Source organism: Danaus plexippus, chromosome Z (genome assembly GCF_018135715.1).
Source record: "Danaus plexippus chromosome Z, MEX_DaPlex, whole genome shotgun sequence".
Classification (NCBI taxonomy): Eukaryota; Metazoa; Arthropoda; class Insecta; order Lepidoptera; family Nymphalidae; genus Danaus; species Danaus plexippus.
Window position 1 is genome coordinate 4,063,663 of NC_083559.1, and position 15,332 is coordinate 4,078,994.

At 32.7% G+C, this 15,332-nt stretch overlaps 4 long non-coding RNA genes across 4 annotated transcripts; all 4 read right to left on the bottom strand.

Moving 5' to 3' along the window:
• Positions 1 to 323: 323 nt before the first annotated feature.
• Positions 324 to 3,639, bottom strand: LOC133319944 (uncharacterized). The gene is made up of 3 exons (XR_009753406.1): positions 3,575 to 3,639; positions 3,060 to 3,172; positions 324 to 2,927 (listed from the first exon to the last, which is right to left on the bottom strand). It is a non-coding gene; the product is annotated as an uncharacterized LOC133319944 (long non-coding RNA).
• Positions 3,640 to 4,124: 485 nt separating this feature from the next.
• Positions 4,125 to 7,440, bottom strand: LOC133319943 (uncharacterized). Its single transcript, XR_009753405.1, has 3 exons — positions 7,376 to 7,440; positions 6,861 to 6,973; positions 4,125 to 6,728 (listed from the first exon to the last, which is right to left on the bottom strand). It is a non-coding gene; the product is annotated as an uncharacterized LOC133319943 (long non-coding RNA).
• Positions 7,441 to 7,925: 485 nt separating this feature from the next.
• LOC133319946 (uncharacterized) lies at positions 7,926 to 11,229 on the bottom strand. The gene is made up of 3 exons (XR_009753408.1): positions 11,177 to 11,229; positions 10,662 to 10,774; positions 7,926 to 10,529 (listed from the first exon to the last, which is right to left on the bottom strand). It is a non-coding gene; the product is annotated as an uncharacterized LOC133319946 (long non-coding RNA).
• Positions 11,230 to 11,725: 496 nt separating this feature from the next.
• Positions 11,726 to 15,029, bottom strand: LOC133319947 (uncharacterized). The gene is made up of 3 exons (XR_009753409.1): positions 14,977 to 15,029; positions 14,462 to 14,574; positions 11,726 to 14,329 (listed from the first exon to the last, which is right to left on the bottom strand). It is a non-coding gene; the product is annotated as an uncharacterized LOC133319947 (long non-coding RNA).
• Positions 15,030 to 15,332: the final 303 nt, after the last annotated feature.

Sequence of the window (15,332 nt, forward strand, 5' to 3'; positions counted from 1 at the left end):
AATTTAAAATTTAATTCCAGCTAATTTGAAGTCACATAAGACGCGACTCATGTGTCATGTAACATTTAACTTCAATATTGTGAAATAAGCATATTAATATATCAGATGCAAAATGAAGACGTTTTAATGATTTACAAAACCCTATTTAATGACACACACGCAGACACTTATTAATAGAAATATTCTAAAATGAAATTGTCAGTTTGGCTACCTACTGGAAATCATCTGGATGAAGGGTTATAGATTGTTGTTTAAATAGGTTCAGATTTCTCATCTGTCTTCATAAAGCAGTTAGATTACATGGTTAATAATAAAACAAGAGATCGATTTCTCTACATTTATTGATTACTTTTATTTATTATAACACAGAGATAATAAAATGTTCTAAATGTAATCTAGTCTATTGGCTACTCATTATATTATACGCGAGCGAGAAACAAGCAACGTTTGTTAAGTTTCCGTACAGTACCTAACATTTCTAATAGAACAGTGAGATATTGTAAATGTAAGACATTCAAGTGTACCTAGTGCTAAATAGATTTATAGTGAAATAGAAGAATTGCAAAATTTGTATCTAATAACAGACATTGGTGGGCTTAGATATATAGGAAGTTAGATAGTTAGTAGTTCTACATAGTTAACTAATATGCATAATTATGTATAAAGAATTACTTTTTAAATATTACTCGTCTGAAGCCTCATTCTTTATAAAAACTTTTATTAGGTCGTTTTTAAGTTTCGTACTCAATATCTTCGTACCGAGATAGCAAAGATACTCTACACTCGCGTGTTGTTACAATGTCCTTTTTTATAAATTTTACTTACCATACCATGTAAGAACGATGTATTTTCATGATTAAGATGTCACTAAGCTGTATTTCACTTCTATGAGATACGAGAACAAATGAACAATAACTTCATTACGACCATAAAATAGTTAAGATACCAGAAAAAAACAATTTCTTAATATAAGTTGAATGGATGCCGTTGGAAATTTTCACATATGTACATACACCAGCACTATTCTTTCTAATACACATCTGTCACCGTATTTAACGAAACCAATTCGTGAATCGGAACCTTTTAATTTGAGTTTATTAATGTTAAATTATATGTATCAATCAAATCAACTTGGTCAACCAATGTCTTGTAGATTTAATAGTGAAGGTATTCTGTCACAGATGCAACAACAGGACTAGATATTATATTATGTTCATATTTATCGCCGTTCAACATTTATTATTTGTGTAAAAAGGTGCAATGCTCTTGTACAATCGTGCCAATCCTAAAAAGCCTTCACTGATGTTATTTGGAGTGTCAGTCAAGTACGTGTTATTATTTTGGTACCTACCCAATTCAATTCATTCAGTGACAATGCATTTTATTTATTTTCCGTACGAAACAAAGCACCACTATAAAAATGGATGAGCGATCTTTTACTTCATAGATATAAGGCACATCGTTAACCAAAATTATGTTTCAATTCCTTCCGTTTCGAGTTACTTTTACAAGTCGTGAGTTCTTCGTCGTTACACGTTATTCCTTATGGTGAGCAAGGTGTGTCTGTAGATGGTAACGGCTTAACGTGCGACAAGGCGGATCTCAGACTTTGTATAGTTTGAGGTAGCTTCTGTTATACGAAAAAGTTATTGATTCTCAGAGGTAATGAGTTTTTACTTTGTTACGAAATGTTATTACGGAGGAGGATATTTGTACATAAATGAGGCACCACGAACCCGTCGCTCACATACCTGATGTTGCCTTTTTGTTTCTAACATGTGCACAAATTTACATACAATTTTCCCGATTTTCTTTGTTGGTATTCACAAACCAAAAAATTTATAAAAAATATATAACTCTGTACGACACATAAATGTAAATACAAGTATAAATATAATTGTAAATATAAATGTGACTGTAAATATATTGGCGAAAATATGAACATCTTTTCTTAGCATTCACTGTTTGAGCCTGTTAGTAAGCATCTATGACATTTTAAATACTTCTCTAAAAATGTTAACATACACCGACATAGATAAAAATTTAAGCTTGACAGATACTATCCGCAGTTATTTCTTTAAGCAATATTTGGTTCATGGAGAAATACAATTTTGTCAGCAAAGTGTAATCTGTTTTTTTGTTTAAATATATTGTCTTTTCCTAATCTAGCAATTTTAAGGCATCACATCCAACGGTGAATGATTACGAAACAATAGTAATGAATGTACAGAAATAAGCCTAGAAATACAACATGAAGAGATTACAGAATACTTGAAATTTTTAATAAACTACAACCGAATATTAATTGAAGTAAATTGAAAGAGACAAAGGAATCATGGCAATAGAACAGCTCCGTTGTTGTATTAAATGGTGTTGACATAAGCAAGCTATCGGAATCTTACAAGCTTTAACTACTTGTTTGGAAAGTTTTAAGTATGTTTTGTTTTAAATACTGTCTATCAATAGACCCCCCTTCTTCCCCGACATCATTTCCCGAATTCAATACAAAATTTCAACATTTTCTCCACCCTCGAAAGTGGTGATATTTCAAGTCAAGACAAATATTAACGTTTCCTCATCGAAATCAAGACCAAAGTCTATATCGACCCTTCGATTGCTTCACACGGTAATAATATACACATATTGTATGCACGTTATTGAGGCTGACACATTAAAGGAGTCTTATACACAACGACACCGAGAAAAAGCACAGAATGATCGAGAACATTGAAATTGTTTATCGTTGATAAAGAGAAACGTCAAATATGTCTACGTCGCCGTAGTCCCAGGCCCTCACAGCCTTACGACACCGACGGGTCAGGGAAGCTCCGACCACACAAATTCTTCAATAATTATTCTTTCTTGCACCAATGCGACGCCACCTTCTCCTTTTGGACGCTCTCTGTTAGCATAGTTGGGCACGATGCCTAGAATCAAAATCACAAAAATTGGCTCAGGTAACAAGAAAGAAAACTTATAGCGTTGCATTATCAGAAGGATCGTTCGTTTTCAGTGAAATATGGTATTTCGTTATTTATTACAAAGTACAGCATTTTTACCTTCAAAATAAATTTCATATGTGTCCATGGTCATTGCGTTAGAAGAAGTAGTCGAACCGAGTTAGGAAAACTGATCAACCGGTTCGTAGGCGGCTGCTACGCGATCGTCGTCTCTAAAACATAATAACATAATTCATAAATATAATTAATTGCCTACAACTGTGGTACGTCTGCGTGCGCAACAGCTTGGCGTTTTATCGATTTTCAACTTTTAGTTAAATATTATTATATTAATTTTGTCTCATTTTATTACTTTGATTTTGCACCTTCGCCGAGAATCTATGTCATAAAATTAGCTAAGGCATATTTTTAGTCAGGGGCAGATCATCGCAATAGAATTTGCAATAAAATGAGTGACATCGGTCGCAATTTAAGTCTAGTCACTTAATTCATTTAATTAATCGTTTATATGATGACAAAGTACAAAACAACACTAAACGCACTTTTCTTTTTAGGCTTGCTTTGTGATTTTCACTTGCAAAAGCTATTTATATAACGATAACAAATAAACTTACTTCAAAATACAGCTCGCTCCCCGGCGTCTGGTAGGAAAAAGAACTATTGATTTACAATCCTTCCCTGTTCAGTGTTACCAGCTTCAGACTGACAGGCTTTCAAAGGATATTGCCATATTATGTACTACATATAAAACCTTTTATCATTAAATAAGATGATGAAACCACTTATATTCTCAAATAGAGATGATAAACGCGTTACGAAATTTAAAAAACATTAAACAACAAATTTAAAATTTAATTCCAGCTAATTTGAAGTCACATAAGACGCGACTCATGTGTCATGTAACATTTAACTTCAATATTGTGAAATAAGCATATTAATATATCAGATGCAAAATGAAGACGTTTTAATGATTTACAAAACCCTATTTAATGACACACACGCAGACACTTATTAATAGAAATATTCTAAAATGAAATTGTCAGTTTGGCTACCTACTGGAAATCATCTGGATGAAGGGTTATAGATTGTTGTTTAAATAGGTTCAGATTTCTCATCTGTCTTCATAAAGCAGTTAGATTACATGGTTAATAATAAAACAAGAGATCGATTTCTCTACATTTATTGATTACTTTTATTTATTATAACACAGAGATAATAAAATGTTCTAAATGTAATCTAGTCTATTGGCTACTCATTATATTATACGCGAGCGAGAAACAAGCAACGTTTGTTAAGTTTCCGTACAGTACCTAACATTTCTAATAGAACAGTGAGATATTGTAAATGTAAGACATTCAAGTGTACCTAGTGCTAAATAGATTTATAGTGAAATAGAAGAATTGCAAAATTTGTATCTAATAACAGACATTGGTGGGCTTAGATATATAGGAAGTTAGATAGTTAGTAGTTCTACATAGTTAACTAATATGCATAATTATGTATAAAGAATTACTTTTTAAATATTACTCGTCTGAAGCCTCATTCTTTATAAAAACTTTTATTAGGTCGTTTTTAAGTTTCGTACTCAATATCTTCGTACCGAGATAGCAAAGATACTCTACACTCGCGTGTTGTTACAATGTCCTTTTTTATAAATTTTACTTACCATACCATGTAAGAACGATGTATTTTCATGATTAAGATGTCACTAAGCTGTATTTCACTTCTATGAGATACGAGAACAAATGAACAATAACTTCATTACGACCATAAAATAGTTAAGATACCAGAAAAAAACAATTTCTTAATATAAGTTGAATGGATGCCGTTGGAAATTTTCACATATGTACATACACCAGCACTATTCTTTCTAATACACATCTGTCACCGTATTTAACGAAACCAATTCGTGAATCGGAACCTTTTAATTTGAGTTTATTAATGTTAAATTATATGTATCAATCAAATCAACTTGGTCAACCAATGTCTTGTAGATTTAATAGTGAAGGTATTCTGTCACAGATGCAACAACAGGACTAGATATTATATTATGTTCATATTTATCGCCGTTCAACATTTATTATTTGTGTAAAAAGGTGCAATGCTCTTGTACAATCGTGCCAATCCTAAAAAGCCTTCACTGATGTTATTTGGAGTGTCAGTCAAGTACGTGTTATTATTTTGGTACCTACCCAATTCAATTCATTCAGTGACAATGCATTTTATTTATTTTCCGTACGAAACAAAGCACCACTATAAAAATGGATGAGCGATCTTTTACTTCATAGATATAAGGCACATCGTTAACCAAAATTATGTTTCAATTCCTTCCGTTTCGAGTTACTTTTACAAGTCGTGAGTTCTTCGTCGTTACACGTTATTCCTTATGGTGAGCAAGGTGTGTCTGTAGATGGTAACGGCTTAACGTGCGACAAGGCGGATCTCAGACTTTGTATAGTTTGAGGTAGCTTCTGTTATACGAAAAAGTTATTGATTCTCAGAGGTAATGAGTTTTTACTTTGTTACGAAATGTTATTACGGAGGAGGATATTTGTACATAAATGAGGCACCACGAACCCGTCGCTCACATACCTGATGTTGCCTTTTTGTTTCTAACATGTGCACAAATTTACATACAATTTTCCCGATTTTCTTTGTTGGTATTCACAAACCAAAAAATTTATAAAAAATATATAACTCTGTACGACACATAAATGTAAATACAAGTATAAATATAATTGTAAATATAAATGTGACTGTAAATATATTGGCGAAAATATGAACATCTTTTCTTAGCATTCACTGTTTGAGCCTGTTAGTAAGCATCTATGACATTTTAAATACTTCTCTAAAAATGTTAACATACACCGACATAGATAAAAATTTAAGCTTGACAGATACTATCCGCAGTTATTTCTTTAAGCAATATTTGGTTCATGGAGAAATACAATTTTGTCAGCAAAGTGTAATCTGTTTTTTTGTTTAAATATATTGTCTTTTCCTAATCTAGCAATTTTAAGGCATCACATCCAACGGTGAATGATTACGAAACAATAGTAATGAATGTACAGAAATAAGCCTAGAAATACAACATGAAGAGATTACAGAATACTTGAAATTTTTAATAAACTACAACCGAATATTAATTGAAGTAAATTGAAAGAGACAAAGGAATCATGGCAATAGAACAGCTCCGTTGTTGTATTAAATGGTGTTGACATAAGCAAGCTATCGGAATCTTACAAGCTTTAACTACTTGTTTGGAAAGTTTTAAGTATGTTTTGTTTTAAATACTGTCTATCAATAGACCCCCCTTCTTCCCCGACATCATTTCCCGAATTCAATACAAAATTTCAACATTTTCTCCACCCTCGAAAGTGGTGATATTTCAAGTCAAGACAAATATTAACGTTTCCTCATCGAAATCAAGACCAAAGTCTATATCGACCCTTCGATTGCTTCACACGGTAATAATATACACATATTGTATGCACGTTATTGAGGCTGACACATTAAAGGAGTCTTATACACAACGACACCGAGAAAAAGCACAGAATGATCGAGAACATTGAAATTGTTTATCGTTGATAAAGAGAAACGTCAAATATGTCTACGTCGCCGTAGTCCCAGGCCCTCACAGCCTTACGACACCGACGGGTCAGGGAAGCTCCGACCACACAAATTCTTCAATAATTATTCTTTCTTGCACCAATGCGACGCCACCTTCTCCTTTTGGACGCTCTCTGTTAGCATAGTTGGGCACGATGCCTAGAATCAAAATCACAAAAATTGGCTCAGGTAACAAGAAAGAAAACTTATAGCGTTGCATTATCAGAAGGATCGTTCGTTTTCAGTGAAATATGGTATTTCGTTATTTATTACAAAGTACAGCATTTTTACCTTCAAAATAAATTTCATATGTGTCCATGGTCATTGCGTTAGAAGAAGTAGTCGAACCGAGTTAGGAAAACTGATCAACCGGTTCGTAGGCGGCTGCTACGCGATCGTCGTCTCTAAAACATAATAACATAATTCATAAATATAATTAATTGCCTACAACTGTGGTACGTCTGCGTGCGCAACAGCTTGGCGTTTTATCGATTTTCAACTTTTAGTTAAATATTATTATATTAATTTTGTCTCATTTTATTACTTTGATTTTGCACCTTCGCCGAGAATCTATGTCATAAAATTAGCTAAGGCATATTTTTAGTCAGGGGCAGATCATCGCAATAGAATTTGCAATAAAATGAGTGACATCGGTCGCAATTTAAGTCTAGTCACTTAATTCATTTAATTAATCGTTTATATGATGACAAAGTACAAAACAACACTAAACGCACTTTTCTTTTTAGGCTTGCTTTGTGATTTTCACTTGCAAAAGCTATTTATATAACGATAACAAATAAACTTACTTCAAAATACAGCTCGCTCCCCGGCGTCTGGTAGGAAAAAGAACTATTGATTTACAATCCTTCCCTGTTCAGTGTTACCAGCTTCAGACTGACAGGCTTTCAAAGGATATTGCCATATTATGTACTACATATAAAACCTTTTATCATTAAATAAGATGATGAAACCACTTATATTCTCAAATAGAGATGATAAACGCGTTACGAAATTTAAAAAACATTAAACAACAAATTTAAAATTTAATTCCAGCTAATTTGAAGTCACATAAGACGCGACTCATGTGTCATGTAACATTTAACTTCAATATTGTGAAATAAGCATATTAATATATCAGATGCAAAATGAAGACGTTTTAATGATTTACAAAACCCTATTTAATGACACACACGCAGACACTTATTAATAGAAATATTCTAAAATGAAATTGTCAGTTTGGCTACCTACTGGAAATCATCTGGATGAAGGGTTATAGATTGTTGTTTAAATAGGTTCAGATTTCTCATCTGTCTTCATAAAGCAGTTAGATTACATGGTTAATAATAAAACAAGAGATCGATTTCTCTACATTTATTGATTACTTTTATTTATTATAACACAGAGATAATAAAATGTTCTAAATGTAATCTAGTCTATTGGCTACTCATTATATTATACGCGAGCGAGAAACAAGCAACGTTTGTTAAGTTTCCGTACAGTACCTAACATTTCTAATAGAACAGTGAGATATTGTAAATGTAAGACATTCAAGTGTACCTAGTGCTAAATAGATTTATAGTGAAATAGAAGAATTGCAAAATTTGTATCTAATAACAGACATTGGTGGGCTTAGATATATAGGAAGTTAGATAGTTAGTAGTTCTACATAGTTAACTAATATGCATAATTATGTATAAAGAATTACTTTTTAAATATTACTCGTCTGAAGCCTCATTCTTTATAAAAACTTTTATTAGGTCGTTTTTAAGTTTCGTACTCAATATCTTCGTACCGAGATAGCAAAGATACTCTACACTCGCGTGTTGTTACAATGTCCTTTTTTATAAATTTTACTTACCATACCATGTAAGAACGATGTATTTTCATGATTAAGATGTCACTAAGCTGTATTTCACTTCTATGAGATACGAGAACAAATGAACAATAACTTCATTACGACCATAAAATAGTTAAGATACCAGAAAAAAACAATTTCTTAATATAAGTTGAATGGATGCCGTTGGAAATTTTCACATATGTACATACACCAGCACTATTCTTTCTAATACACATCTGTCACCGTATTTAACGAAACCAATTCGTGAATCGGAACCTTTTAATTTGAGTTTATTAATGTTAAATTATATGTATCAATCAAATCAACTTGGTCAACCAATGTCTTGTAGATTTAATAGTGAAGGTATTCTGTCACAGATGCAACAACAGGACTAGATATTATATTATGTTCATATTTATCGCCGTTCAACATTTATTATTTGTGTAAAAAGGTGCAATGCTCTTGTACAATCGTGCCAATCCTAAAAAGCCTTCACTGATGTTATTTGGAGTGTCAGTCAAGTACGTGTTATTATTTTGGTACCTACCCAATTCAATTCATTCAGTGACAATGCATTTTATTTATTTTCCGTACGAAACAAAGCACCACTATAAAAATGGATGAGCGATCTTTTACTTCATAGATATAAGGCACATCGTTAACCAAAATTATGTTTCAATTCCTTCCGTTTCGAGTTACTTTTACAAGTCGTGAGTTCTTCGTCGTTACACGTTATTCCTTATGGTGAGCAAGGTGTGTCTGTAGATGGTAACGGCTTAACGTGCGACAAGGCGGATCTCAGACTTTGTATAGTTTGAGGTAGCTTCTGTTATACGAAAAAGTTATTGATTCTCAGAGGTAATGAGTTTTTACTTTGTTACGAAATGTTATTACGGAGGAGGATATTTGTACATAAATGAGGCACCACGAACCCGTCGCTCACATACCTGATGTTGCCTTTTTGTTTCTAACATGTGCACAAATTTACATACAATTTTCCCGATTTTCTTTGTTGGTATTCACAAACCAAAAAATTTATAAAAAATATATAACTCTGTACGACACATAAATGTAAATACAAGTATAAATATAATTGTAAATATAAATGTGACTGTAAATATATTGGCGAAAATATGAACATCTTTTCTTAGCATTCACTGTTTGAGCCTGTTAGTAAGCATCTATGACATTTTAAATACTTCTCTAAAAATGTTAACATACACCGACATAGATAAAAATTTAAGCTTGACAGATACTATCCGCAGTTATTTCTTTAAGCAATATTTGGTTCATGGAGAAATACAATTTTGTCAGCAAAGTGTAATCTGTTTTTTTGTTTAAATATATTGTCTTTTCCTAATCTAGCAATTTTAAGGCATCACATCCAACGGTGAATGATTACGAAACAATAGTAATGAATGTACAGAAATAAGCCTAGAAATACAACATGAAGAGATTACAGAATACTTGAAATTTTTAATAAACTACAACCGAATATTAATTGAAGTAAATTGAAAGAGACAAAGGAATCATGGCAATAGAACAGCTCCGTTGTTGTATTAAATGGTGTTGACATAAGCAAGCTATCGGAATCTTACAAGCTTTAACTACTTGTTTGGAAAGTTTTAAGTATGTTTTGTTTTAAATACTGTCTATCAATAGACCCCCCTTCTTCCCCGACATCATTTCCCGAATTCAATACAAAATTTCAACATTTTCTCCACCCTCGAAAGTGGTGATATTTCAAGTCAAGACAAATATTAACGTTTCCTCATCGAAATCAAGACCAAAGTCTATATCGACCCTTCGATTGCTTCACACGGTAATAATATACACATATTGTATGCACGTTATTGAGGCTGACACATTAAAGGAGTCTTATACACAACGACACCGAGAAAAAGCACAGAATGATCGAGAACATTGAAATTGTTTATCGTTGATAAAGAGAAACGTCAAATATGTCTACGTCGCCGTAGTCCCAGGCCCTCACAGCCTTACGACACCGACGGGTCAGGGAAGCTCCGACCACACAAATTCTTCAATAATTATTCTTTCTTGCACCAATGCGACGCCACCTTCTCCTTTTGGACGCTCTCTGTTAGCATAGTTGGGCACGATGCCTAGAATCAAAATCACAAAAATTGGCTCAGGTAACAAGAAAGAAAACTTATAGCGTTGCATTATCAGAAGGATCGTTCGTTTTCAGTGAAATATGGTATTTCGTTATTTATTACAAAGTACAGCATTTTTACCTTCAAAATAAATTTCATATGTGTCCATGGTCATTGCGTTAGAAGAAGTAGTCGAACCGAGTTAGGAAAACTGATCAACCGGTTCGTAGGCGGCTGCTACGCGATCGTCGTCTCTAAAACATAATAACATAATTCATAAATATAATTAATTGCCTACAACTGTGGTACGTCTGCGTGCGCAACAGCTTGGCGTTTTATCGATTTTCAACTTTTAGTTAAATATTATTATATTAATTTTGTCTCATTTTATTACTTTGATTTTGCACCTTCGCCGAGAATCTATGTCATAAAATTAGCTAAGGCATATTTTTAGTCAGGGGCAGATCATCGCAATAGAATTTGCAATAAAATGAGTGACATCGGTCGCAATTTAAGTCTAGTCACTTAATTCATTTAATTAATCGTTTATATGATGACAAAGTACAAAACAACACTAAACGCACTTTTCTTTTTAGGCTTGCTTTGTGATTTTCACTTGCAAAAGCTATTTATATAACGATAACAAATAAACTTACTTCAAAATACAGCTCGCTCCCCGGCGTCTGGTAGGAAAAAGAACTATTGATTTCAATCCTTCCCTGTTCAGTGTTACCAGCTTCAGACTGACAGGCTTTCAAAGGATATTGCCATATTATGTACTACATATAAAACCTTTTATCATTAAATAAGATGATGAAACCACTTATATTCTCAAATAGAGATGATAAACGCGTTACGAAATTTAAAAAACATTAAACAACAAATTTAAAATTTAATTCCAGCTAATTTGAAGTCACATAAGACGCGACTCATGTGTCATGTAACATTTAACTTCAATATTGTGAAATAAGCATATTAATATATCAGATGCAAAATGAAGACGTTTTAATGATTTACAAAACCCTATTTAATGACACACACGCAGACACTTATTAATAGAAATATTCTAAAATGAAATTGTCAGTTTGGCTACCTACTGGAAATCATCTGGATGAAGGGTTATAGATTGTTGTTTAAATAGGTTCAGATTTCTCATCTGTCTTCATAAAGCAGTTAGATTACATGGTTAATAATAAAACAAGAGATCGATTTCTCTACATTTATTGATTACTTTTATTTATTATAACACAGAGATAATAAAATGTTCTAAATGTAATCTAGTCTATTGGCTACTCATTATATTATACGCGAGCGAGAAACAAGCAACGTTTGTTAAGTTTCCGTACAGTACCTAACATTTCTAATAGAACAGTGAGATATTGTAAATGTAAGACATTCAAGTGTACCTAGTGCTAAATAGATTTATAGTGAAATAGAAGAATTGCAAAATTTGTATCTAATAACAGACATTGGTGGGCTTAGATATATAGGAAGTTAGATAGTTAGTAGTTCTACATAGTTAACTAATATGCATAATTATGTATAAAGAATTACTTTTTAAATATTACTCGTCTGAAGCCTCATTCTTTATAAAAACTTTTATTAGGTCGTTTTTAAGTTTCGTACTCAATATCTTCGTACCGAGATAGCAAAGATACTCTACACTCGCGTGTTGTTACAATGTCCTTTTTTATAAATTTTACTTACCATACCATGTAAGAACGATGTATTTTCATGATTAAGATGTCACTAAGCTGTATTTCACTTCTATGAGATACGAGAACAAATGAACAATAACTTCATTACGACCATAAAATAGTTAAGATACCAGAAAAAAACAATTTCTTAATATAAGTTGAATGGATGCCGTTGGAAATTTTCACATATGTACATACACCAGCACTATTCTTTCTAATACACATCTGTCACCGTATTTAACGAAACCAATTCGTGAATCGGAACCTTTTAATTTGAGTTTATTAATGTTAAATTATATGTATCAATCAAATCAACTTGGTCAACCAATGTCTTGTAGATTTAATAGTGAAGGTATTCTGTCACAGATGCAACAACAGGACTAGATATTATATTATGTTCATATTTATCGCCGTTCAACATTTATTATTTGTGTAAAAAGGTGCAATGCTCTTGTACAATCGTGCCAATCCTAAAAAGCCTTCACTGATGTTATTTGGAGTGTCAGTCAAGTACGTGTTATTATTTTGGTACCTACCCAATTCAATTCATTCAGTGACAATGCATTTTATTTATTTTCCGTACGAAACAAAGCACCACTATAAAAATGGATGAGCGATCTTTTACTTCATAGATATAAGGCACATCGTTAACCAAAATTATGTTTCAATTCCTTCCGTTTCGAGTTACTTTTACAAGTCGTGAGTTCTTCGTCGTTACACGTTATTCCTTATGGTGAGCAAGGTGTGTCTGTAGATGGTAACGGCTTAACGTGCGACAAGGCGGATCTCAGACTTTGTATAGTTTGAGGTAGCTTCTGTTATACGAAAAAGTTATTGATTCTCAGAGGTAATGAGTTTTTACTTTGTTACGAAATGTTATTACGGAGGAGGATATTTGTACATAAATGAGGCACCACGAACCCGTCGCTCACATACCTGATGTTGCCTTTTTGTTTCTAACATGTGCACAAATTTACATACAATTTTCCCGATTTTCTTTGTTGGTATTCACAAACCAAAAAATTTATAAAAAATATATAACTCTGTACGACACATAAATGTAAATACAAGTATAAATATAATTGTAAATATAAATGTGACTGTAAATATATTGGCGAAAATATGAACATCTTTTCTTAGCATTCACTGTTTGAGCCTGTTAGTAAGCATCTATGACATTTTAAATACTTCTCTAAAAATGTTAACATACACCGACATAGATAAAAATTTAAGCTTGACAGATACTATCCGCAGTTATTTCTTTAAGCAATATTTGGTTCATGGAGAAATACAATTTTGTCAGCAAAGTGTAATCTGTTTTTTTGTTTAAATATATTGTCTTTTCCTAATCTAGCAATTTTAAGGCATCACATCCAACGGTGAATGATTACGAAACAATAGTAATGAATGTACAGAAATAAGCCTAGAAATACAACATGAAGAGATTACAGAATACTTGAAATTTTTAATAAACTACAACCGAATATTAATTGAAGTAAATTGAAAGAGACAAAGGAATCATGGCAATAGAACAGCTCCGTTGTTGTATTAAATGGTGTTGACATAAGCAAGCTATCGGAATCTTACAAGCTTTAACTACTTGTTTGGAAAGTTTTAAGTATGTTTTGTTTTAAATACTGTCTATCAATAGACCCCCCTTCTTCCCCGACATCATTTCCCGAATTCAATACAAAATTTCAACATTTTCTCCACCCTCGAAAGTGGTGATATTTCAAGTCAAGACAAATATTAACGTTTCCTCATCGAAATCAAGACCAAAGTCTATATCGACCCTTCGATTGCTTCACACGGTAATAATATACACATATTGTATGCACGTTATTGAGGCTGACACATTAAAGGAGTCTTATACACAACGACACCGAGAAAAAGCACAGAATGATCGAGAACATTGAAATTGTTTATCGTTGATAAAGAGAAACGTCAAATATGTCTACGTCGCCGTAGTCCCAGGCCCTCACAGCCTTACGACACCGACGGGTCAGGGAAGCTCCGACCACACAAATTCTTCAATAATTATTCTTTCTTGCACCAATGCGACGCCACCTTCTCCTTTTGGACGCTCTCTGTTAGCATAGTTGGGCACGATGCCTAGAATCAAAATCACAAAAATTGGCTCAGGTAACAAGAAAGAAAACTTATAGCGTTGCATTATCAGAAGGATCGTTCGTTTTCAGTGAAATATGGTATTTCGTTATTTATTACAAAGTACAGCATTTTTACCTTCAAAATAAATTTCATATGTGTCCATGGTCATTGCGTTAGAAGAAGTAGTCGAACCGAGTTAGGAAAACTGATCAACCGGTTCGTAGGCGGCTGCTACGCGATCGTCGTCTCTAAAACATAATAACATAATTCATAAATATAATTAATTGCCTACAACTGTGGTACGTCTGCGTGCGCAACAGCTTGGCGTTTTATCGATTTTCAACTTTTAGTTAAATATTATTATATTAATTTTGTCTCATTTTATTACTTTGATTTTGCACCTTCGCCGAGAATCTATGTCATAAAATTAGCTAAGGCATATTTTTAGTCAGGGGCAGATCATCGCAATAGAATTTGCAATAAAATGAGTGACATCGGTCGCAATTTAAGTCTAGTCACTTAATTCATTTAATTAATCGTTTATATGATGACAAAGTACAAAACAACACTAAACGCACTTTTCTTTTTAGGCTTGCTTTGTGATTTTCACTTGCAAAAGCTATTTATATAACGATAACAAATAAACTTACTTCAAAATACAGCTCGCTCCCCGGCGTCTGGTAGGAAAAAGAACTATTGATTTCAATCCTTCCCTGTTCAGTGTTACCAGCTTCAGACTGACAGGCTTTCAAAGGATATTGCCATATTATGTACTACATATAAAACCTTTTATCATTAAATAAGATGATGAAACCACTTATATTCTCAAATAGAGATGATAAACGCGTTACGAAATTTAAAAAACATTAAACAACAAATTTAAAATTTAATTCCAGCTAATTTGAAGTCACATAAGACGCGACTCATGTGTCATGTAACATTTAACTTCAATATTGTGAAATAAGCATATTAATATATCAGATGCAAAATGAAGACGTTTTAATGA